Genomic DNA, 24537 nt, shown 5'->3' with positions numbered 1-24537 from the left:
TAGGTGCAAGAGGAGAACATACTTTGAGAAGTTATCAATTTTTACCTTCCTTGAAATTTTCCTGTTTTTTTTTAACAAATTGGCTACCTAGTTTCACTTCCCCGGAAATGGCGTCAAAATGTTTGGTCAATTTATAGTGTCCTAAATTGCTATATTAATTTTCAACCCAGGAGTTGTAAACTGCTGAAGTGAGGCGCACTATATATGCAAGATAACCGATTTCTTACCTTTTTGTCGTTTTTGATTTTTAGTTTGTTTTTGGGTTTATCTTCGTTGATTCCCTAATGTAAGATGGCAATCCTAAAAGACAAGTATGGATATAAGTGTTCAAGGCAATGGTGTCCTTTAAAATGATTTCCAAACTTCAAAATTTTCAAAAAGGTTTTAAAACATGCAATGATAAAATTAATTCCTAAAAGAGAATGAAAATGTGCCACTATTCTAATTAAACAAATAGTGAGCTATTGACCATGAAACCCAGTATCCTTGCTGCTGTCTAAATATGAAAGAAACTGAACTCAAAGAAATCCAAAAATTACAAGCAAAGTAAAGCTAAGATCAAATTACATCAACTCATATTCTGACCCCTCACCATTCGTCTCGCTCTGGCTTTCGGAGGTAATCATAAACAACTTGAGCAACCTGATATCTAATTTGCAGAAAATAAAACTAATATTAAACTACACACTCATACTTCAATCCCTCACCATTAGTCTCGCTATGGCTTTCGGAGGTAACTGAAAATGACATGAGCAATTCAATAACTAACTTGCAGAAAAATAAACTAATATCAAACTACAAACTCATACTTCAATCCCTCACCATTAGTCTCGCTATGGCTTTCGGGGGTAGCTGAAAATGACATGAGTAATTTAATATCTATCTTGTAGAAAAGTAAATGAGCAAAACTAAAATAAATAAAATAGTGCTAGAACTAAGAACTAAGAAAAATAAATCAGCAGAAGGACAAGAATAATTCCATGTCATTAGTCATTATAAAACTATGTGCGAATGCTCGGGCTGCCTACTATAATCTGAAACAAAGACACTGATCAGTTAACAGCATTGTAAAGCATAAAAACTATGGATAGAAATCAACGGTAATACCATAAGAAGTGCAATATATACAAGTGAATGATTATGGCACAAGGAACATAAAGAAATAAAGCATGAAACTATACAGCAATTAACAAAACCTCAGTGTGTACAGGGGCCCTCTGCACAACCTCGGGCAATCAGCAATCAACCACGAATTGAGCTTATAAATAGAGTCTTCTCATGTATTAAAATGCAGACATAACACAGAAATAGAGTCGCGGCACAGTGGGCTCGTTAACAGTCAAAATTACATTACCAAAAGCTAGCTACTATGCGTATGAGAATGTTTTATTTATAACAGAGGATGACATAACTAATTTCCTAAAATCTGCGCTGATAAAAGACATGTGAACAACCACGTCCAGGAATCTAGCATTATGGCAGCCGTGAATATTAAATCTATGGAGGGTGGCTGTTGGATTCAGTTCATGGAGTAGTCCACAGGTGTTGATATGTCCCCAGAAATCTAGGAATGGCCACGCAAGTCTTCACGTGGTGAAAAACAGAGTTTTGTCATCGTAGGACTCTTATGTTGACCACCGCTTGACTACCTTTGACCACGGCCTTTTTTGGTGAATTCGACTGAGCCGATAGGACTCGGTCCATGTCCACGTCATTTGCAACTTGCCCATGTGGCTGGATTTGCTTGAAGACACCTGTAACATAGACTTTAACAAAAAGGCTACGGAAAGTGACAAGATTTCGCAGCTAAATGAGAAAAAATCTAATTCAAACATCAAACAAAAAACTTATTTAGGAAACCACTTTATATGCTCTTTTTAAACTAATATGCAATGATTTGATAGCTTAGGAGGTCCAGGTAAATGGAAAAAGGGCTAGAAAGGTGTATAGGGAAGATGCAAGTTTGGGGCTCAATAGTGGCAGCACAGAAGAAAAAGGACAATGCCAAGATGCACATCACTCAATTGGCAGAGAAAAGGTGAAACGAAAAAATAGCAGCTGAGGTTAGGGTAGCGTGAGAAGTGGCATAGAAAGCCGCGGAGTAGAAAAAGGCTACAGAAGTAGCAGCAACAGCACAAACGCAGAGGCAACAACAACATAGGCAGGCGAGGGCCAAGCAATGTCCTCAGAGCAAGAGGCAGATGAAACAGAAACAACAGAAGGGAGTGTGGACCTAGGGGCCCCGTCCACACAGTTAAAGTGCCCACACATCATAGAGAGATTAGACCCAAGGAAGAAGGTCAAGGCCTCGAAGTTGGCCATTGACCCGATCACCGTAACTGAAGGTGATCTCCATGACATCGGCAAGACGGTCTGCGACATCACAAGTGAAGCGCTTTAGGAGTTGATGCAGGATCATCAGACTATGTTGGGGGCACTTAGGGTGCAACTGCAGGAGTTACAGGTGCGTCCCCCTTAGGAACATACCCTGTCAACACACATTGCAGTAGGAACTCCAGCAGCAGAACGGATGTTGCGTGCAAGAATGGAAAAACCAATAGTGTTGCCAGAGGGAGCTCTAGTGTCATCCAATGCGATGGATCGGTTGTCGATTAGCATGATGAAAGGCATTGGCTTTAATCTTGCTGCTCTTCCCTGGGAAACGATGTATCAATTATAGGATGGGATAATGGCAGAGTTGCAGGCCAGGGAGAGTCGCGCAATCCAAGTTCTTAGCGAGCAGAAAATAAACATAGAACAACTCAGCTTGCAGCATGATGAATTGTTGTTGCAGAATCAATAGTTGGTGTAGACAGTAGATGATGCTTGCCGACATGTCCTGGAGCTGTCCATCACAGCAGATCTACCAATAGAAGTGCAAATCCACAGTTTGGCAACTGGAGTTTGTGAGGCCAGAGAAGAGACAACAAAGGTTCAGCTGGAGTTGAATCTTTAGATCACTGAGTTGTGGTTGAAGGCGCAACCTTCCACTCCCCCAGAAGTCCGAGAACCGCACGCTAGTGCTATCACAGTAGGGTTGGAAGAAATTGGAGGTGCAGTGCATGACTGTACCAACATGTTGGAACAGACAATTGAGGTCCTCATGACTTTGCAGGAGGACCCCGATATCTAGCGCCTGCAGACAGAGGCGTGCAAACTCTAGCATCAATATGAGAACATCAGAGGAACTGCGCAGACGGTAGTCCTCACCCAGCGGCTTGGGAGGATGAAACAAGCCAAGGCATTAAAGGAGCAGGTGGACACAGCGTGCCATAAGGAAGCAGTTCTCAAAGTGCGCGTTCAGCCATGGATTGATGAGGTCTTCACAATCACGATGAATATTGAAGGGAAGCTCGCGCACATTCATGGGATGCATGCACAGATGCAGGGTAGCATGCCAGACACAGAGGTTTCAGAAGAATGGATGTAGTAGGTTCAACAAGGAGTAGCTCAATGCGTTACGGACATCGGGACCGTTCGAGACCAGTTGGAGGGACTCTGTGCCAAGATCACCGCACCGACAGAGTGACTCGAGGGTGAGTCATGATGTTTGTGTTGGGGGCATGTTGGGCATGGAATCCCCCCACAACATGTTTTGGGGCACAAAACCCAAGTTTTGAGTTGATATTATTGTAAACTCTACGAATTGCGGCCTCGAAATATATGTTAGAGTCATAGGGCTGTCCACCCTAAGTTTGAATGTAGTGTCAGCCTACCCATGGTCCGTGGACCATGGGATTGTACAAATAGAGCGAGGCTCTAAGTTGTAAAGGGAGGATTGAATCTAATGGATAGAATGAGATAACAAAGCATAGAAAAACAATCTAAGTGTGTCTTGGGTGGTAGTAGTAGGAAGAAGCTCTGCAGTTGTGTGCGTAGACGCCTAGTAGAGTCCGCAGCTGAGTGCGCGGACCCCTGCAGCTGAGTGCGTAGGGTAGAGTTGAGTCTGTAACCAGAGAAGAGATTAATAAAGAAAGGTTTTGTTAGCAATTCTATGCATCTGTTCTGAGTTATTACATGTTTGATATCATTTGCAATTATACTATTTATTTACCGCACGCACTTGTATGAACTGTGAATATTGTTGAGTATAACTAAAAGCATACAAACAAGCTAAGTTAATCAACTAATATTAGATTACTAGTAACAACTCAGGTGATAACATTGTTCAACCCTTGAGTAGGGCTGAGTGGAGGCAGCATCACAGGCTACAAGTTATAGGTAAGTGCGCATAGCAACATGTGCGCAGTGGACCACTTGACCCCCTTAGACATCCCCAGGGTGCGGAAACCTGGTTCTAGCACCCTCCCATACTACTTTAGGAGAGACCTCATTCTGCGCTCCACAGACTGTTGCCAAAAGGGCCAGTAGTACCGGGATTTGTTTGGCTAAAACACCTCCGAACCTGGGTCAGGCCCCAACAAGCCAACATTGGGTCCACTTGGCCTCATGTGGTCCCATTCTTTACCAAAGCCTATTTATTAAGGACTACTCAAGAATCCAATTCTAAAAATAATTTTAGGGATTGAGAGCCTTCTTTATATGTATTATCCTTCTACCTAAACCCTCCAATCCTCATCTACTCCCACTAGAAGATCAAGTCCCTTGCTTAACAAGCAAGCAAGTTCCACTCTTCATAATATCCTAGGGAAAGGGATTCTAAGGTCACTTCACGCCTCTTCATTGATATATAATTTATAAGTGACTTCCTAACTACCGGGTGTCCTCCCATCAATGAAAGTCCATAATGAGCATGGAGTCTTAGCTTAGGTGACAGTGGGCTAAGACTCCATTTGTCGCCCTTGGCCTAGCATTTTCCCTTTAGGGATTCCCCTTAGGTCCCCTACTAGCTTGAGTGGTAACAGTATGAAAATAGAAATGGTACTTACCATGTTTTGGCTAACACATAGAGGTTACTTAATGGACTCCATGTTGTATGGAACATCGTTGGGAAAGTGGGAAAGAGCGACCCATTATTGATAATTATCATTATTACTATGTTATGTCAATGCTCTTGATGTTTGTTGTGAGCATGAATGAAAATGATAAAGGATGGGAATTACAACATATCCTTAACATAGATGAGGACATGCTGAAATTGAATGAAAATGAAGATGCCTTTATGAGGTTCTCATTGAAATCTATGAATGGCTAACTTGATGAACTACTGAAGGTTGCAACATCAACAATGTTTCCAACAATCTGTACATTTAAAAATACTTCAATTGAAAGTGCTAGTAGTGATAGCCAAGTAAATAAGGTAGGAAGTAAGCCTAGGTACTCGGGTAGATGAAAGGAATTGTGTGAGAATTCCTTTAGCTGAATGTGAAAACTATTGTTTCAAATTAATGTAGACTAGAATGGATACCAAGAAGTGGCATGTTGAAGGCAAGGGAAATGAATTTTCTAATTCTCACTAGAGTGAATGTATATGATTTCATTCCATTTGATAATTCATTGTTAAGAATCATCCTAGTGGAAGGATGATTGACTAATGCTCTAAAAAATACGATGATTACATGAACGGTATGTATGGGATAACATGATGAGGTTATCCGATAAGATTCCCTGTCATGTGAGGGATCCATTGAGTAAGTGTGAACTCTTGTTGTTGACTATTATTATTCTCATGTGACTGTGACATTTATGTGCCATGTTTATATTATGTTTATGAAAAGGAAATGTTGAAATGTTGAAATGTTGTATCAACAAGCATACTAACAACTAACTAGATTTCTTGGTCAAATGATGAGACACATACACCCTTAAGTATTAGTGTGGGATGATAAGCATTGAGTGCCTTCCAAATTAAGTTGATAAACACTCAATGCTTGCCAAGGTAAACTAATAAACCACTGAGTTCTTTCCAAAATAAGCATAGAAACACTTAGTTCTTACCAAAAAAAATTGATAAACCACTAAATATTTTCTAAAGTACGTTGATAAACACTCAGTGCTTTCCAAAATAAACAGATGAATGTGATTAAGTGCTTGTTGAAGTAAGCTAATAAACATTTAGTTCTTTCCAAAGTAAACTAATAAATCCTTGAGTTCTTGCCAAAGTAAGCTAATAAAAGGTAAGTCCTTGCCAATTTAAACTGATAAACCACTCAGTGATTTCCAAAGTAAGCTAATAAACACTAAATTCTTTCCAAAGTAAATTGATAAACCACTTGGTGTGATCCGTTAATGAAAAAGGTATTATAGACTTTGTGTGAATTTGCTTATCTTACTTAGTGCAATGGATAGAAAAGATTGCAAATAACATAAACACATAAATAAATTGAAAACACATTCAAACACATCAACACAGCCAAATTTAATAAAGGAGTTCACCAGACTTTCTAGCTACGTCTCCTGGTCCTTTCACTTCCAGTGTTGACCTCTTTATTTTGTCTTCAAAATGTTGTTACAAGGATGAGCTCGAAAACAGAGTCTCAAATGAGAAGATGGACCTCACCACTGTGTTCAGCTCGAAATTTTGAGTCAAACGAGTATAAACTTGACCATATTTGGCCACTGCGACCTCCAAACCCCTTGGAATGGTCCAAAATGACCTTTGTCCCTGCAAAACCACTATCTATCTGGCAAAAACCACCTATCCTTGCATAAAACCACCTCGGTCTACGCGCTAGTGGTATGGCGGTTTCAGTACTTGCACAGTTTAATGAAAAATGGGTTCGGCTTTGTTTCAAGCCCAAACTGTTGACATGTTGGTTAGCGGAGGTATGCGAAGTCATTACATATATATGGTTTTGGAAGGTCGAGGGTTCGAAACCCCCACCCGACCATTCTGCCATTGGTTGTGTTATACATTGGATATGTGATATGATATCGTTGTTGCATTGGTTTAACATTGATTATATGGTATTAATATACCACATATGGTTGCGATTTGCGGTGAATGTGGGATATTTTGAACTATATGATAACCATAACTTCAAAGGTCCGGTGGCCATGGGGTTGACCCCAACCGTCCGGCCTTTTTCCGACGAAGCCCCCAATACAACATAAATATAAAATCACTGCTTCCATTACCAAGGCCTATGGTAACTCATCTAGTGAGTTGGTTCCAGCAGAAACATTTCCACTCCAGGAGGTCAGGGGTTCGATCCTCCCTGATCCCCAAAATTTTGGAAATAAGGCCAAATTGGGCAAAATCTAGTCTACCACGTGTCAGCATCGGATTGGCCCATATTAACCAATCACAATCCGCCATGTCACCTCCTCTGTTGACATCATCCAGGACTCGTGGCTCATTCTTGGGTTGACACGTATCCCTGTTGATGTAGGCATTGCCTTGGTTGACTGTTGACCATTGACTATTGACCTTCAAATTTTGACTTTTTTGCCCTAATTTGCCATAAAATTTGACTGGCTCTAACTTCTCCATCCAGCCTCGGATTTACGTGTCGTTCACACTGTTGGAATTGTATCAATGAGCACTTTGACTTGATCCCACTTTCATCTGCATTTGAAGACTTTGATCTGGAGGCAAAACTGCACCCATTTTGGATCACTCCTCCCCATTAGAAGCTTTTGGACCACCAAAAGTTGTTTTTAGCTGTTGAACAAGTGAGGATAAATTTCCTTCACTTTTCCAATCTCTATCCATCGTGCTTTACTTGGAGTTGTACCTTTGAGTCTAACTCAAAGATACTCAACATTTCCTTACTGCGAAGTCCTTATCCTCCTATGAAGAACTGTGTCCTCATGTATCTCATTGAGATACTTAGGAAAAAGATCTTTAACGGAAGGTAGCTGACCTTGCTCTTCGGGATCTTCAATCAATGAAGGCTCATAGAATCGCAATTTTTCAACATTTACGACAGAATAGATTTGCATATAAGCTGGTAGATATAGGCGAAAAGCATTTTCACCAATTATGTCAAGTATTTTGAAAGGACCATATCTAATTGCTTTCAAATTTTTACCTTCCCCTTACAGTCTTTCTTTGCTGATGTACAACCAAACTTGATCACCAACTTGAAAACTATGATCAACTTGATGCTTGTCATGTTGCACCTTATACTTTGCTTGGTTTCTTTCCAATTGTTCCTATACTGCCTAATAAATTTCCTGGATTTTTTCAATCAACTTGGTTGCTTTGTCCACATCACTGTGTCCATCAACTACTATGTCTTTACCAAAGACAAAAGCCAAGGGAGACTTTGGTATAAAACCAAAACAAGTCTCAAAAGGAGATCTCTGAGTAGGAGAATGTTTTGCATGGTTGTAAGCATGTTGGAGGTAACACAAATGCTCATCCCATAGTTTGGGATGCTTGATCCAATATCCTCGAAGCAACTGTATCACTGTCCTGTTGACCACTTCTATCTAACCATTTGTTTGCGGATGAAATTCCGTGCTTTTATTTAACTTTGTGTCCATTAACTCCCATAGACTTGACCAAAAATTCCCGACAAATCGAGAATCTCGATCGGATACAATAGAAGTGGGTAACCCAAAATGAACCCATACATTTTTGAAGAACATCTTTGTAGTTTGTTCAGCTGTGACCTGTTTATTACATGGTGTCAAAATACACATCTTATTGAACCTATCCAAAACTACATACAAATAATCATGACCCTTTCTAGACTTTGGCAATCCCCCAACAAAATCCATGGAAACACTTTCCCAAGGAAGAGAAGGAATTGGAAGTCGAGTATACAAGCCTAATTTTCTATTACTTGGCTTGCTTGTATCACACATAGTACATCCTTTAATATATCTAGAAACTGTCTCATTCATTCGTGGCCAATAACAGAATCTTTGTATTTGTGTAACTGTTTTATTTACACCAAAATGACCTGATATGAGAGAAGTATGTGCTTCTCGAATTATATTAACTCTTTCAATTTGTGGAATGCATAAATTTCCCAAATGATATAATAGTTTGTCCTTTATGAAATAATCCAATTCTTCTACCTGCTTGCCATGACTTAAAGTTGCATATACATCCTTAAAATTTGTGTCTTGAGCATATTGTTCAATGTAACTTTCTTGAATTACTGAATTATGCTTAAGTATTATGGATGCATTTATAATTGGTCTTGATAACATGTGTGCAACCTTATTATGTATTCCCTTCTTATATCTGGTAACAAGATGAAATTGTTGTAGAAAACCCATCCACCGATATTGTCTTGATTGTTGCAATCTAGTTTGTGAGTGTAGGTATTGTAGTGGTTGATGATCTGTGTGTATGATTGTTTCTTTACCCATTATGTAATGTTTCCACTTTTTAACAGTCTGAACTAATGCATACAATTCCTTATCATATGTAGGGTAGTTAACTACTGCTAATGTGAATGTCTCAGAATGAAAGCATATAGGCTTTCTGTGTTGCATTAACACTGCCCCCATGGCATATTCACTTGCATCTATCTCGATCTCAAATGGATGCTGAAGATCTGGCAGTGCTAGTACCGGCGTTGTACTGATCCTTTCTTTCAATGTGTCAAAGGCTTTCTATTATTTTCCTCCCCACTGAAACACGTATTTCACACTTGTCAAAGAATTTAAAGGAGCTGCAATCAAAGAAAAGTTAGCAATAAACTTTCTCCAATATTGTGCTACCCCTAAGAAACTTCTAACTTCTGTAGCAGTAGTGGGCTTAGGAAAATTTACAATGACTTCGACCTTAGAGGGATATATCTTCAATTCACCACCCCCTACAATATAACCAAAATAATTCAAAGATGTTCTGCCAAATTCACATTTTGACAGTTTTACATAGAGATTTTCTCTTTTAAAAACATTTAAAACCTGCTTTACATGTTCATCCCATGTTCTACTGAAAACAAGAACATCATCTAAATAGACAATTACAAAATCATCAATGAATGGTCTAAATACATCATTCATGACTTGCATGAATGTAGTTGGTGTGTTAGTTAAGCCAAAAGGTATGACCATCCATTCATAGAGTCCTTGCTTTGTTTTGAAGGTAGTCTTCCATACATCCTGTTCTGCAACTCTGATCCGATGGTAGCCTCTTCGCAAGTCCAATTTAGAGAATTAAACTTCATCTTTTAACTAATCTAACATATCATCAATATGAGGAAGAGGATAATGATTTTTTATTGTGATTTTATTTAATGCTCTAAAATCAATGCACATTCTCCATCAACCATATTTATTTTGCACTAACATAATAGGTGATCTACATGGTGATCTGCTTGGTTAAATAAACCCTTGATCGAGCAACTCCTGTACTTGCTTCTTTATATATGCATTCTCTAGAGTTGATAACTTGTACATTCTAATGTTAGGTAGTGGAGCATCTTGCTGCAAATAAATCCCATGTTCTATCTGTCGCTTGGGTGGAAGCCCTTTAGGCTCTTGAAACCAAATATCATAATCGGATACAACTTTAGCTAGATCTGCTTTCTGTTTAGGATTACAACCTTGGAAAGCATCAGATTTATCAATATCTTTACTTTTACAATCATAAGTAAAAATTATTTACTTGAATTTACAATTCTTTTCATCTGTCCTGAATTTATGAGAGAGAAATTATCTTTGAGTTTATGAGCCCTTATAATATATTCAATTCCATCCTTAGTGAGTTTATAATTATTTTTCAGTTTGATAGAAGATAACATTTCTATCATACAAGTATGGACTTCCTAGTACAATTCCACATATGTCCAATGGGACTATGTCTAACTCAACCTCATCTACAAACTTTGACCCAATAACAAAACGAAGGCTACATTGTTTCGTAACTTGTAGCTTAGTTTGATCACACACCCAACCTAATGGATATGGATTTTTATGAGGTTTTGTTTCTAGACCCAACTTCTTTACAATTGCTTTAGAAATCAAATTAACATGTGACCCATTATCAAATAAAGTATCAATTTTAGTATGCTTGGAAATGACTCTAATGTGAAATAGCTCATTTCTTTTCCTCTCATCATTATCATTATCAATAGAATGCGAAGATGTACTTGTAGATTCTTAGAATCTTTACCTTTTATACCTGTAGTTGTAACTGTTGTCTCGTCACCTGAATATGATCCCAAGTCCTTTTGAATAGTAGTAGCATTCTTCCGCTCTTTACTCCCAAACTTCTAAGGCTTCAATTCCAGATGCAATGACCCACAGTGTGCCTCATCGTGTCCTTCCTTCTTAGAATGAGTGCATGAAGGTTTATCTTTCTTCACAATGTTTTTTTTCTTCTCCTTCCATTTAAGTTTCTTCTTTCCTTTATTCTTGCTTTCAATAGGTTTGGATGATTTCCCAACATCTTGGGTTACGTTTTTGCCTCTAGCTTCTAGATGAGTTTCTTGGATTGATACATCATCTAAGCTAGTTGGATTAAATGTAAGTATAGTATGCCTCAAATAACTATGAAGACCACCTATGTATTTCAGCAATGTCTCTGGTGAGTCCAATGATATGCCTAATGTTAAAGCTCTCTTACAGAATTCCTGAGTATAACTTTGAACACTTTGACCTTTTAATTGACGTAGTGTTTTCCAACTCATCATTGCTTGTTTCATATAAGACAAAGGATAAAATTCCTTTTTAATGGTAGAAACAAATTCATTCCAAGTTGAAATGATGTTACCATGCTTTTGGAGATTTGCTTGTGTCTTGCCTTTCCACCATAAAAGTGCAGTTCCTGCAAGTCGAAGGCTAGCAAGCTGGATCTTCTTCATTTCTGAAACAACTTTCTGCACCCTGAAATATACTTCAATTTGTCTTATCTAATTATCAAGCTTTTTAGCATTAATTTCTCCATCATAAATTGGCAAATCAAACTTTACATATAATTTTATCAAAGATGATTTCTTCTTTTTCTTCTTAGAAGGACTAGATTTATGAGAAGAAGAGGATGATGATGATGATGATGGTGATGATGGAGGAGATGGTGGAGGAAGCATTCCTCCCTTTCCCTTATCGTCTTGATCTTTAGGTGATGAAGTTCCTTCATCTTTGTTCTTCTTAAACTCGCGATACATCTCTTCGACCATTGCACGTATCATCATGAAACTATCCAAGAATTGAGATTCTAACCCAAGTGGAGTTTCATCTGCCATCATTCTTTATGAAAAAACCCTTCCAATCTCTGGATTCACCTCAACAAGTTCACCTTCACCTTGTCTTAGCCTCAACCTAGTAAGCATTCAAATCTTCACACAAACTTGTCAAACCTTAAAAACCTTTCTCCTCTAATACCACTTGATCCATTAATGAAAAAGGTATTATAGACATTGTGTGAATTTTCTTATGTTACTTAGTGCAACATATCGAAAAGATTGCAAATAACATAAACACATAAACAAGTTTAAAACACATTCAAACACATCAACACAACCAAATTTAGTAAAGGAGTTCACCAGACTTTATGGCTATGTCTCCTGGTCCTTTCGCTTCCAGCACTGACCTCTTTATTTTGTCTTCAAAATGTTGTTATAGGGATGAGCTCGAAAACAGAGTCTCAAATGAGAAGATGGACCTCACCACTGCGTTCAGCTCGAAATTTTGAGTCAAACGAGTATAAACTTGACCATATTTGGCCATTGTGACCTCCAGAACCCCTGGAATGGTCCAAAACCACCTATGTCCCTACAAAACCACTCTCTACCTAGAAAAAACCACCAGTCCCTACATAAAACCACCTCAATCTGCGTGCTGGTGGTATGGTTGGTTCGACACCTGCACAGTTTAATAAAAAAATGGGTTCGACTGTTTCAAGCCCGAACTATTGACATGTTGGTTAGCGGAGGTATGTGAAATCATTGCATATATACGGTTTTGGAAGGTCGAGGGTTCAAAACCCCCACCCGACCATTCTGCCATTGGTTACATTATACATTGGATATGCGATATGATATGGTTGTTCCATTAGTTTAACATTGATTATATGGTATTAATATACCATATATGGTTGCAATTTGTGGTGAATGTGGGATATTTCGAACTATATGATAACCATAACTTCAAAGGTCTGGCGGTCGTGGGGTTGACCCTAACCGTCCGCCTTTTTTTGGTGAAACCCCTGATACAACATAAATACAAACTCACCGCTTCCATTACCAAGGCCTGCGGTAGCTCATCTAGTGAGTTGGTTCCTGCAAAAATGTTGCCACTCCAGGAGGTCAGGGGTTCGATCCTCCCTGATCCCCAAAATTTTGGAAATAAGGCCAAATTGGGAAAAATCCAGGCTGCCACGTGTCAGCACTGGATTGGCCTGTATGAACCAATCACAATCTGCCACGTCACCTCCTCTGCTGACATAATCCCAGGTTGACATGTGTCCCTGCTGACGTAGGCATTGACTTGGTTGACCATTGACTGTTCACTATTGACCTTTGAATTTTTTTCCCTAATTTTCCATAAACTTTGACTGGCTCTAACTTCTCCATCTGGACTCAGATTTATGCATCGTTCACACTATTGGAATCATATCGACGAGCACTTCGACTTGATCCCACTTTCATCTGCATTTGAATACTTTTATCTAGAGGCAAAAATGGATCCATTTTGGATCATAGTGCTTGCCAAAGTAAACTAATAAACACTCAATTCTTACCAAGTAAGATGATAAACATTTAGTGCTTGCAAAAGTAAGTTGATAAACATTGAGTTCTTTCCAAAGTAAGTTCATAAAACCACTCAATGCTTACACTTCACTTAGTGTTTTCTTAGGGATGAGAAACCACTCAATGTAAACAATTCAATTATTACCACCACCAAAGTGCTAGCTAGCCACTTATATACTTGTAAAACAATCACACTTGCCTTGTTGGAGGTGTGATGATATGGTAGTTTTGATGATAATGGAGATTGTGATTGGAGCTGTGGTGGTAAATAATATTCTTGTCGGTAGAAGAATACATGGATGGTAGTGTTCAAACTCACTAGGAGTTGAGTGAGAGGAGGGGATTATTTAGACATGTACAAAAATAATGCACTGAGTAGGATGAGCGCCATTGAGTTCTTGCCTTAGGGTTGAGAAACACTTAGTGAACTAGAGTCAAAGACAAAATTGGTTGATTCAAGGCTATGTGGAGAAAAATAGCCAACACTGAGTGCTTTCCTTAGGGCTAAGAAACACATAGTGCTTGTAAGCTAGGAAAACAAAGATATACCAAAGATAAGTATTAATTTCAGTTTGAAGAAATTCTCTATTTAAGTTGTGATTTGAAATCGACTTAAATTTTTTATGGTTAACTTCATAATTAAATTTTTTGATGAAGACATGTTTGAATTGATTTAGGATTATCATGATGGAACTCATAAGACTCATTTTCTTCTGATGCAGAAGAACTAATGAATTTTTCAACATGAATACATTAGGTTGAGTAGAAGGCAAAGAGCATCAGGTTAATAATATCAGAGTGCACAACAACATGATGGAGTTGAAGAATTCAATAACTAGGCCATTTTAGTGACACTAGAACCCTATGATATGTGTTGATCAACATAATATATGTCGTGACATGTGTTTATTTATTCGAGTAAGGAAAGGGTATGCCTTGGCTAAGAAAATTATTCATATGTGAGGAAGCCTTGCCAAAGGATGTGATCTAGGATCATTAAATTACTTTGTTCATTAATTTTTTCAACTGTGAATGATTACTTTTAACCAGTTTAAAATATGTGCATAATTAGCTTAAATAAAGCTTTAAAGGACTTGAATGAAGCTATAAATTAAGAAGAAATGTAGAGAATCAAGAAGAAGAGAAAAGAAGCACAATAACCAATTGATAATAGAGTTCGTCCAATGTGGACTACATCTTTGGGTCTTGTCTCCAAGGGAGTGGAATTCTTTTATTAATCAAATGCTAATTTTCAATCACTTTGTTACATCACAAAAATCCTCCCAAAACCTACACAAAAGCTAAGCTCTTTTCCTCCATGAAGTGGTCTCCAAACACCACCAGATTCTCCTTCTTGGTTGTTTAGGATTAACAACTCTCTTGGGTCTGTATTTACCATATCTTTTTGATTTCCTTTTTCGGAAAGGAGTCCAGGGTAAAACAGAACGACACACATTCAAATTAGGAGAAATATCATGAACCTGTTTCTGCCAGCACAAATATTTAACCTTTTCTTGACATCTAAATAAAAGATCTATCCAATAGATTTGATCAATCTTTTTGCCTTGAACTTCAAGATCTTTCATTATCATGTCACCTATATTTCCCGGTAACTTAGAAAGAAAAGCAATCTTCTGGGTATGATCATTGACAAGATTAGCTTTATATATCTTACCCATGTATTCAGATCCAAACTGATCTAAATCTTTGAGATCATGCAATTGCATGCGAGTTAAATATGTGATAATTGTCTTTCTTTCATCTTGAGGTTCGGGAACAAATTGGGTTAACAATAAAACTTCTAATGTAGCTAAGCCTAAAGCTGCCACATTGTTTCTTTCTTCTTGAGAAGCGCCCATCCACCAATCCCATACAATTCCAGCCATACGTTTCTCCGCCAGCAAGAAAATGGAAAAATTGTCCAATTTTGACACAACTTGCATTTGATATAAAGCGCCTATCCAGATTCGGATAGATTCTGCTGGATTAGATGACTTATCTAAATCTAGAACATATCCAGAGGAATTAGTATGAAAGAGATCTTCTTCAACTCTGGGATATTTAGGTTCTTTATGCAGATTTGCTTTTTGCAGGGACGGCATAATAAAGGATGGAAATAGAGTAGCAGCATTTTCTAATGTAGCCAATTCACTTTTACTTTTATATAAACTTGAAAATTTTGGAATAGCAGTTTTAGTACTTAATTGGCTATTACTAGATTCAGCAAAATCAGCTGCTTCTTCTTGGGAATCACTGGTTTCCCATTTTTGAGGAATTTCCATTGTTTTAACAAACTTTGGAGGCTGTTCTTCTCTTTTCTTTTTCTGTCTTCTTCTTTTCTCTTTCTCTTCTCTTCGCTGCTGTTCAGCGGACTGTTCATCATGAAGAAGTTTAAGATTTGCTAGAATCAAATCACCTTGAGAGCCTAAATCATCTAGGACTTCTTCAGCATGTGCACACCAGGTTGTTAAATAATTCCCAATCTGATAGGTTTGATCTAAATCATTTGTATTTTGGGAATTGTGTTCTATCAAAGGAGCACAATCTGCTCTGGTAGGTGGCTGACGAGAAGAGGAGGAAGTAGTACAGAACTTTGTTCGAGGAGGCCATTTGCCACCTTTCACAAATCTATGATTGGCATATTGCCATTCTTCAACAGGAGCAAAAGAAGTACGCATACGATGCATTTTATTTACAGTGGGTAGAAATGGTTTATACTCAGGTATATACAACTCATTAGGTGACAGTGAAGGTTCACCTAAACTTTCTTCTTCTGGAATAGTAGGAACTTGACTACTTGAAGGAACTTCATTTGGAATCATAGGAAACACATATCTCTTTGGCTTAGAGATAGGTCGAGGTATTACTGGTTTTGGAGGAATCAACTTGACATGTCCATTATCAATAGTTACTCTTTTCAATTTGGATTGAGGTTGCTTAGTATCAACTATTGATTTATATTGGAAATACCAATTTCCAGGTAACTCAGTAGGATCATACAGAACACCTTCAACTTGAGCATTGGATAAGCCAACAGTAACACAATCCTTTAAGACAGGCTGTTTAAGTTTAGGATGTGCAGTATTGGTCAATTGGAATGAAGCTTGCCCAATTATAGACAGGTATTCACTTTCTTCTGCCATGGTTAACCCTTGGACACCAGACAATAATTTCCAACAATCTTTCAGATGGACATCATTCAGACAAATAGCATAGTCAGGATAAATTGTTCCATATTGACAACCAGTAGCAAGGTTTCCTTGAATAGTACCAATCCTAGCATGTTCATAATTTTGATGACGGGTATCAAACAGTTCAGCAATACAGGGAGTATTAATTCCATGACGAAACAGTGGAGCTAATCCAATCCTTATCCCCCCAAAATGAAGATAGAAATATTTTCCATCTTTGACATACTGCCGAAATTTCTTAATTTCATCATCAGAGAATAAATTCAAAGCAAGGATTTGCACAGAAGGTCCAGATATCTTTATAGTGATTTCTACCTCTTTCAGAAAGTTTTTCTTCTTGAACAGGAAAGTCATAGGTAGCTTATATATATCAGTAGAATTTAAAGCAGGAGGAGTCCAATGTTCAGGGTCTTCAACTAATTCATGATTTTCATTTTCAACAGACTCGGACTCAGATGATCGTGAAGAGACTTCAGTAATGACTTTTCTGTCTATGGATGAGAATGATCGCAACAGATTGGCCATGTTTAATCTATAACAGAAATAGACTAATGAAAGCTTTTATCTACTCAGTCCAATGATCAACAGAGTGACCTTTCAAAGGCTAGCTAGCTTTCAATAGAATTCTGTCTACAGATTAGTGAGTTAGGATCTAGAACAGGGCTCTGATACCAACTTTCTGAAAGAGGTAGAAATCACTATAAAGATATCTGGACCTTCTGTGCAAATCCTTGCTTTGAATTTATTCTCTGATGATGAAATTAAGAAATTTCGGCAGTATGTCAAAGATGGAAAATATTTCTATCTTCATTTTGGGGGGATAAGGATTGGATTAGCTCCACTGTTTCGTCATGGAATTAATACTCCCTGTATTGATGAACTGTTTGATACCCGTCATCAAAATTATGAACATGCTAGGATTGGTACTATTCAAGGAAACCTTGCTACTGGTTGTCAATATGGAACAATTTATCCTGACTATGCTATTAGTCTGAATGATGTCCATATGAAAGATTGTTGGAAATTATTGTCTGGTGTCCAAGGGTTAACCATGGCAGAAGAAAGTGAATACCTGTCTATAATTGGGCAAGCTTCATTCCAATTGACCAATACTGCACATCCTAAACTTAAACAACCTGTCTTAAAGGATTGTGTTACTGTTGGCTTATCCAATGCTCAAGTTGAAGGTGTTCTGTATGATCCTACTGAGTTACCTGGAAATTGGTATTTCCAATATAAATCAATAGTTGATACTAAGCAACCTCAATCCAAATTGAAAAGAGTAACTATTGATAATGGACAAGTCAAGTTGATTCCTCCAAAACCAGTAATACCTAGACCTGTCTCTAAGCCAAAGAGATATGTGTTTCCTATGATTCCAAATGAAGTTCCTTCAAGTAGTCAAGTTCCTACTATTCCAGAAGAAGAAAGTTTAGGTGAACCTTCACTGTCACCTAATGAGTTGTATATACCTGAGTATAAACCATTTCTACCCACTGTAAATAAAATGCATCGTATCCGTACTTCTTTTGCTCCTGTTGAAGAATGGCAATATGCCAATCATAGATTTGTGAAAGGTGGCAAATGGCCTCCTCGAACAAAGTTCTGTACTACTTCCTCCTCTTCTCGTCAGCCACCTACCAGAGCAGATTGTGCTCCTTTGATAGAACACAATTCCCAAAACACAAATGATTTAGATCAAACCTATCAGATTGAGAATTATTTAACAACCTGGTGTGCACATGCTGAAGAAGTCCTAGATGATTTAGGCTCTCAAGGTGATTTGATTCTAGCAAATCTTAAACTTCTTCATGATGAACAGTCCGCTGAACAGCAGCGAAGAGAAGAGAAAGAGAAAAGAAGAAGACAGAAGAAGAAAAGAGAAGAACAACCTCCAAAGTTTGTTAAAACAATGGAAATTCCTCAAAAATGGGAAACCAGTGATTCCCAAGAAGAAGCAGCTGACTTTGCTGAATCTAGTAATAGCCAATTGAGTACTAAAACCGCTATTCCAAAATTTTCAAGTCTCTACAAAAGTAAAAGTGAATTGGCTACATTAGAAAATGCTGCTACTCTATTTCCATCCTTTATTATGCCGTCTCTGCAAAAAGCAAATCTGCATAAAGAACCTAAATATCCCAGAGTTGAAGAAGATCTCTTTCATACTAATTCCTCTGGATATGTTCTAGATTTAGATAAGTCATCTAATCCTGCAGAATCTATCCGAATCTGGATAGGCGCTTTATATCAAATGCAAGTTGTGTCAAAATTGGATAATTTTTCCATTTTCTTGCTGGCGGAGAAACGTATGGCTGGAATTGTTTGGGATTGGTGGATGGGCGCTTCTCAAGAAGAAAGAAACAATGTGGCAGCTTTAGGCTTAGCCACTTTAGAAGTTTTATTGTTAACTCAATTTGTTCCCGAACCTCAAGATGAAAGAAAGACAATCATCACAGATTTAACTCGCATGCAATTGCAAGATCTCAAAGATTTAGATCAGTTTGGATCTGAATACATGGGTAAGATATATAAAGCTAATCTTGTCAATGATCATACCCAGAAGATTGCTTTTCTTTCTAAGTTACCGGGAAATATAGGCGACATGATAATGAAAGATCTAGAAGTTCAAGGCAAAAAGATTGATCAAATCTATTGGATAGATCTTTTATTTAGATGTCAAGAAAAGGTTAAATATTTGTGCTGGCAGAAACAGGTTCATGATATCTCTCCTAATTTGAATGTGTGTCGTTCTGTATTACCCTGGACTCCTTTCCGAAAAAGGAAATCAAAAAGATATGGTAAATACAGACCCAAGAGAGTTGTTAATCCTAAACGACCATTCAGAAAATATAGATATGTGAAAAAGAGGAAACAACAGAAGAAAGATAATGCTTGCTTTATCTGTAAGCAAGAAGGACACTTTGCACGTAAATGTCCCAAGAGTTCCTCTAATAAACTGAAAGCCTGTTTTGAAATAGATGAATTTGCAGATGACTGGTCAGTAGTTGATTCTGATGATGAAGTTTCAGATGTATATATTTTGACTGATGCTTCTCTCTCTGACACTGAGTTTCTGCCTGATGTCAGTAACAAAATGAATCTTAATTATCAAGATTCTGATGTTGAGTCCGAAGTTTATGAAAATGATCACTTTAGTGATGAGAGTGATTCTGTTGTTTTTGAAGAAGATGATACAGAAGAATTTTCTGATACTCTTTCTGTCGCAACTGATACAACTGTTGATACTAAGAATTCTTTGCCAAATTTACTCTCAGTCAAACCACAGCAAATCCAGAATTCTTTATGTCCATATCCTAAAACAGTTGCATCTTCTCCCTCATCACTTCCAATAACTCGTTCTGCTGAAGAACAAGCTTTTCTGAAAAAGCTAGTCAGAACTAGTGATCTGTTGTATATTCCTGTTGAAGTTCAAGTTCGTGGTGAATGGATTTCTGTTGATGCTTTTATTGATACTGGTGGCTCCAATAATCTAGCTCGACCGTCTCTTTTTAAGGGATTATGGAAGCCTTTACAGCATATTATTAGATCAGAAACCATTGGTGGATCTGTTAATCTGACTCATTATGTTGATAATGTTTCAATGAAACTTGGGGGGTTATTATTAAGATTTCAGCTATACAGCATTATGACAATTCTGCAAGTTTATTTTTGGGAATGCCTTTCATCAATTCTGTATTGCCTGTTACAATCAGTAATGATAAAATCATTTGTAACATCAAGAAGAAAGCAGTTTCAATCCCCAGGTTAACTATGGCTAATTCTGAAGCCCAAAGAGATCCGAGTCAAAAAAAAGTAGGAATAAAAAGGCAACCCAAAGAGAGTAAAGAGTCTCATGATTGGGAAGAAGTGTTAAATATTTATGAAGCCAAAGCCCAACCTACTCAAAAGGCCAATAGAGATCCTAATTGGTCGTCTGAACAGATTCTGATATATGAGGATTTGTTAAAATGCTGTTCAACTAATCCTCAAGCTTTTTGGACTGCCCAGAGCCCAAAACAAGAAATTATAACTCTGCATGATAATGGAGTAACTGGAAAATTGATACCCTGTACTCCAGATGAAGAAAAAGAAATGCGTAAACAGATTCAAGAATTGCTAGATCTTAAACTGATTGAAGAAAGTGAATCTCATTATTCCTGTTCTGCATTTCTAGTGCGCAATCATTCTGAGATTGTTCGTGGTAAAGATAGGATGGTGATCAATTATAAGCCGCTAAATGCTATAACCAAAAGCTTTAATTATCCTATGCCTAGACAAGAAACAATCATGCAGAAAATTCATGGCAGTAAGATATTCAGCAAATTTGATATGAAATCAGGATATTATCAGATTCAAATTGCAGAAGAAGATCGTCCAAAAACTGCATTTACATGTCCTGCCGGGTTCTTTCAATGGAGAGTTGTTCCATTTGGTCTTAAAAATGCTCCTGCATTCTTTCAGCACAGAATGGATCATATTTTTGGTTCTTATGATTTTATAGTTGTATATATTGATGATATACTTGTTTTTAGTCCAGATCTGGATTCTCATTTGAAGCATCTTAGCATCTTTCTTGAAGAAGCTCGAAATCATGGGTTAGTCTTATCTGAAAAGAAAATGGTCTTATTTCAAGATGATATTGATTTTCTGGGCATCACAGTCAGTAAAGGTAAAATTCAGATGCAGCCTCATGTTTTACATAAACTATCTGAATTTCCTGATCAATTAAAAGATAAGCCGATGATTCAAAGATTTTTGGGAATTCTCAATTATGTTCATAAATACATTCCAAATCTTTCGGAGAAAACTTCTCCAATTCGAGAGTTTATTAATGGTGGTTGGTCTGATGAAGCTACTCAAGCAGTCCAGTTATTAAAACAAGAATGCCAGACATTGCCTACATTAAAACCGCCTGGGAATGGATTTCTCATTTTACAGACTGATGCATCCGACAACTTCTGGGCAACAACTCTTTTTGAAAAAAGGGAAGAAGGAGAAAATATTGAAGAAGTTCTTTGCGCTTATGCTTCAGGTGAATTCTCTAAACATCAGAAAGGTTATTTCCCTGCTGAAAAAGAAACCCTAGCAATATTCAATGGAATTCAAAAGTTCGAAATTTATTTGGCACCTTCAAGATTTCTAATTAGAACTGATTCCATGAATTTCAAGTATTTCTTAAATGCCAAGATTTCTCAGCAATTGGCTCGTGGAAGATTATTAGCTTGGCAAATGTGGTTTCAGATGTATGAATTTGATGTTGAATGGATTCCTGGTAATTCTAATTACTTACCAGATGCTTTAACCAGAGAAATGAACAAGGTACATGTACATAGTGAAAGTCTTTTCACCATTGCAGGATCAAGTCCAGCTGATGATTCTTTTGAAACTTTTGTACAGCGTTTTAAGATTTTAGAATATTTGTTATCTGATGTCACTGATCAAATCAAGAAGATAATTGGTCTCCGACTACGAAGAAATCAGTGGATCCAAAGATGCCAAGCTTGGCAACACAAAAATGTTGGCATCTTTCTCAATCTAAATGAAGAACTGGTAAAGGTTTATCCTCTACCCAATCTACAGGTCAAGCTCTATTTTTTACAGATGGATGACACTTGGCTCAGTCATTATACTCCAGAGATGATTCAAGTCCTGAAAACTCTTAATTATTATCAGATTATTGGTGTCATTGAGTTTTCTTTCTCTGTGTACATTTCTTCTAAAATGTTAGAACTGGAGGAGGTAAATATGAATGGTTTAGTAGAACGTTTCCTCAAATTTCTCAAAATTCCAGATTTGTTTGAAGAAATTGAAGCAGCATATCTCCAACAAAATACTGAAGCTTTTGTAAATACTGATTCATTTCCTCAATATGAGTTGTTTCAGCCTTTTGCTGACTGGGAGATAAGAGATGGCAAGTGTCAGAAGAAAATCCAAATCAGAGCTTCTCAATGTGTACTGAGAACCCTGCAGTATTTGAGAACATTTACAGAACCTTGGGATTATCAGAATATGGAATTCCGTAATGCAATTGAACCAAATCCTTTTGCACAAATCTACGGAAAAGAAAGCATTATGAAATCTACATTAGCAGCAGATTCAGATCAGATTAAAAAGATTTCTTTATGGCTTCAAGATTTCCATTCTTTGAAACTACCCGAAAAAATATCACTGATAAAAACCCTAGAACCACTGCAAGGGACAAAAAGAGTATTTCGATTAATAGTTAATCAGAAGGCATTAATTACTATTAATGTAGAAGATGCAGTCTGTTTAATCAATTTACTCTTATCTAATCGTGTCTTCTCTTCAATGGCTTTTGAAATAGGATGGCAAGAACAAGGACATCTTAGTCATCAATGTAAATTATGGGTTCAATCAAGCATTGAACAATCTGTAAGTATGTTTCAGATTTTTAAATGGGAATTATTAGATGGGGTTGAACTGGCTGTACAGTCTTTGCCAGATTTTAGAAATAGCAAGAAGGATAATTTCCTTGGAATTGAAATTGACCCCTTTGCCTATGTCAATAGATGGAATAAAGATGATTATCTCTTTCCATCAAAAATTTTAAAGAAATCTGCAGATTCGATCAGATTTACCTATGATACAGGTCAGAGTTCACATGCTCCACAAAAAGAAGATTCCTCCATTACAATCCACGATCCAAAAGGAAAAGCTAAAGTGGACAACGAAAAAGAAACGGTGTATGTGGATGTTTATCAAGATGCTCAGGAACAAAATGACCCCACTTGGGAAAAAGAATATCTATCGTGGCTTACTTCTTCCTGGAAAGATCCTCAAGACACTTTATCTCGTTTAACGTACTCTTGGGATAGAGTAAAGACTCCATCAGATTCCGAGATGGGATATGATAGTGACCGAAGTCCGAAAGGCTCTTGGTAAAGATAAGAAAGAATCTTTTGTCAGCAATGTGATACTGTTGGTCACATGTTGTGACACGAATCTTTTGTACAAAAGAAAAGTTGAGTAGACACCGTCAGTGGAATAAGATACTGACAGGACCCTCAATTATTTCTACTTTTATGTCATGTCTTAGGTCAGCTAGATTCGTTTGTTAGTTTATTTAAGAGAGAACTCTCTTTGTAAATGATCATCGTGAGTTGTGAGTGCATAGTGAGTTTGTGAGTGTGTGTGTAATCAGAGCTCATATCTCTGAGTTTCTATGGTGTGTAATTTTACTTTGAATTAATATTGAAGCCTGCTGGGCCGCCAGTCTGAGGACTGTTCTCTTCCAAGATCATCGCTTGTGTGAGATAGTAAGGCGCGTTGAGAAGCGACAGGGAGTTCGCGTAAAGTCCGTGCAAATCTCTGGTAGATGTGAGGAAAAGTTTTGCAGAAGGCGTTCGCTTCAGTGATTCCAAGTAAGTTCCAAAATATATGGATGGTTTAGGAACTTACTTGGAATCACTGAAGCGAACGCCTTCTGCAAAACTTTTCCTCACATCTACCAGAGATTTGCACGGACTTTACGCGAACTCCCTGTCGCTTCTCAACGCGCCTTACTATCTCACACAAGCGATGATCTTGGAAGAGAACAGTCCTCAGACTGGCGGCCCAGCAGGCTTCAATATTAATTCAAAGTAAAATTACACACCATAGAAACTCAGAGATATGAGCTCTGATTACACACACACTCACAAACTCACTATGCACTCACAACTCACGATGATCATTTACAAAGAGAGTTCTCTCTTAAATAACCTAACAAACGAATCTAGCTGACCTAAGACATGACATAAAAGTAGAAATAATTGAGGGTCCTGTCA

The sequence above is a fragment of the Pinus tabuliformis genome, chromosome 6 (assembly GCF_031772625.1).
Source record: "Pinus tabuliformis cultivar Carrire ecotype Pingquan chromosome 6, CPIR1, whole genome shotgun sequence".
In the NCBI taxonomy this organism is placed as follows: Eukaryota; Viridiplantae; Streptophyta; class Pinopsida; order Pinales; family Pinaceae; genus Pinus; species Pinus tabuliformis.
This window is presented reverse-complemented; position numbering follows the sequence as displayed.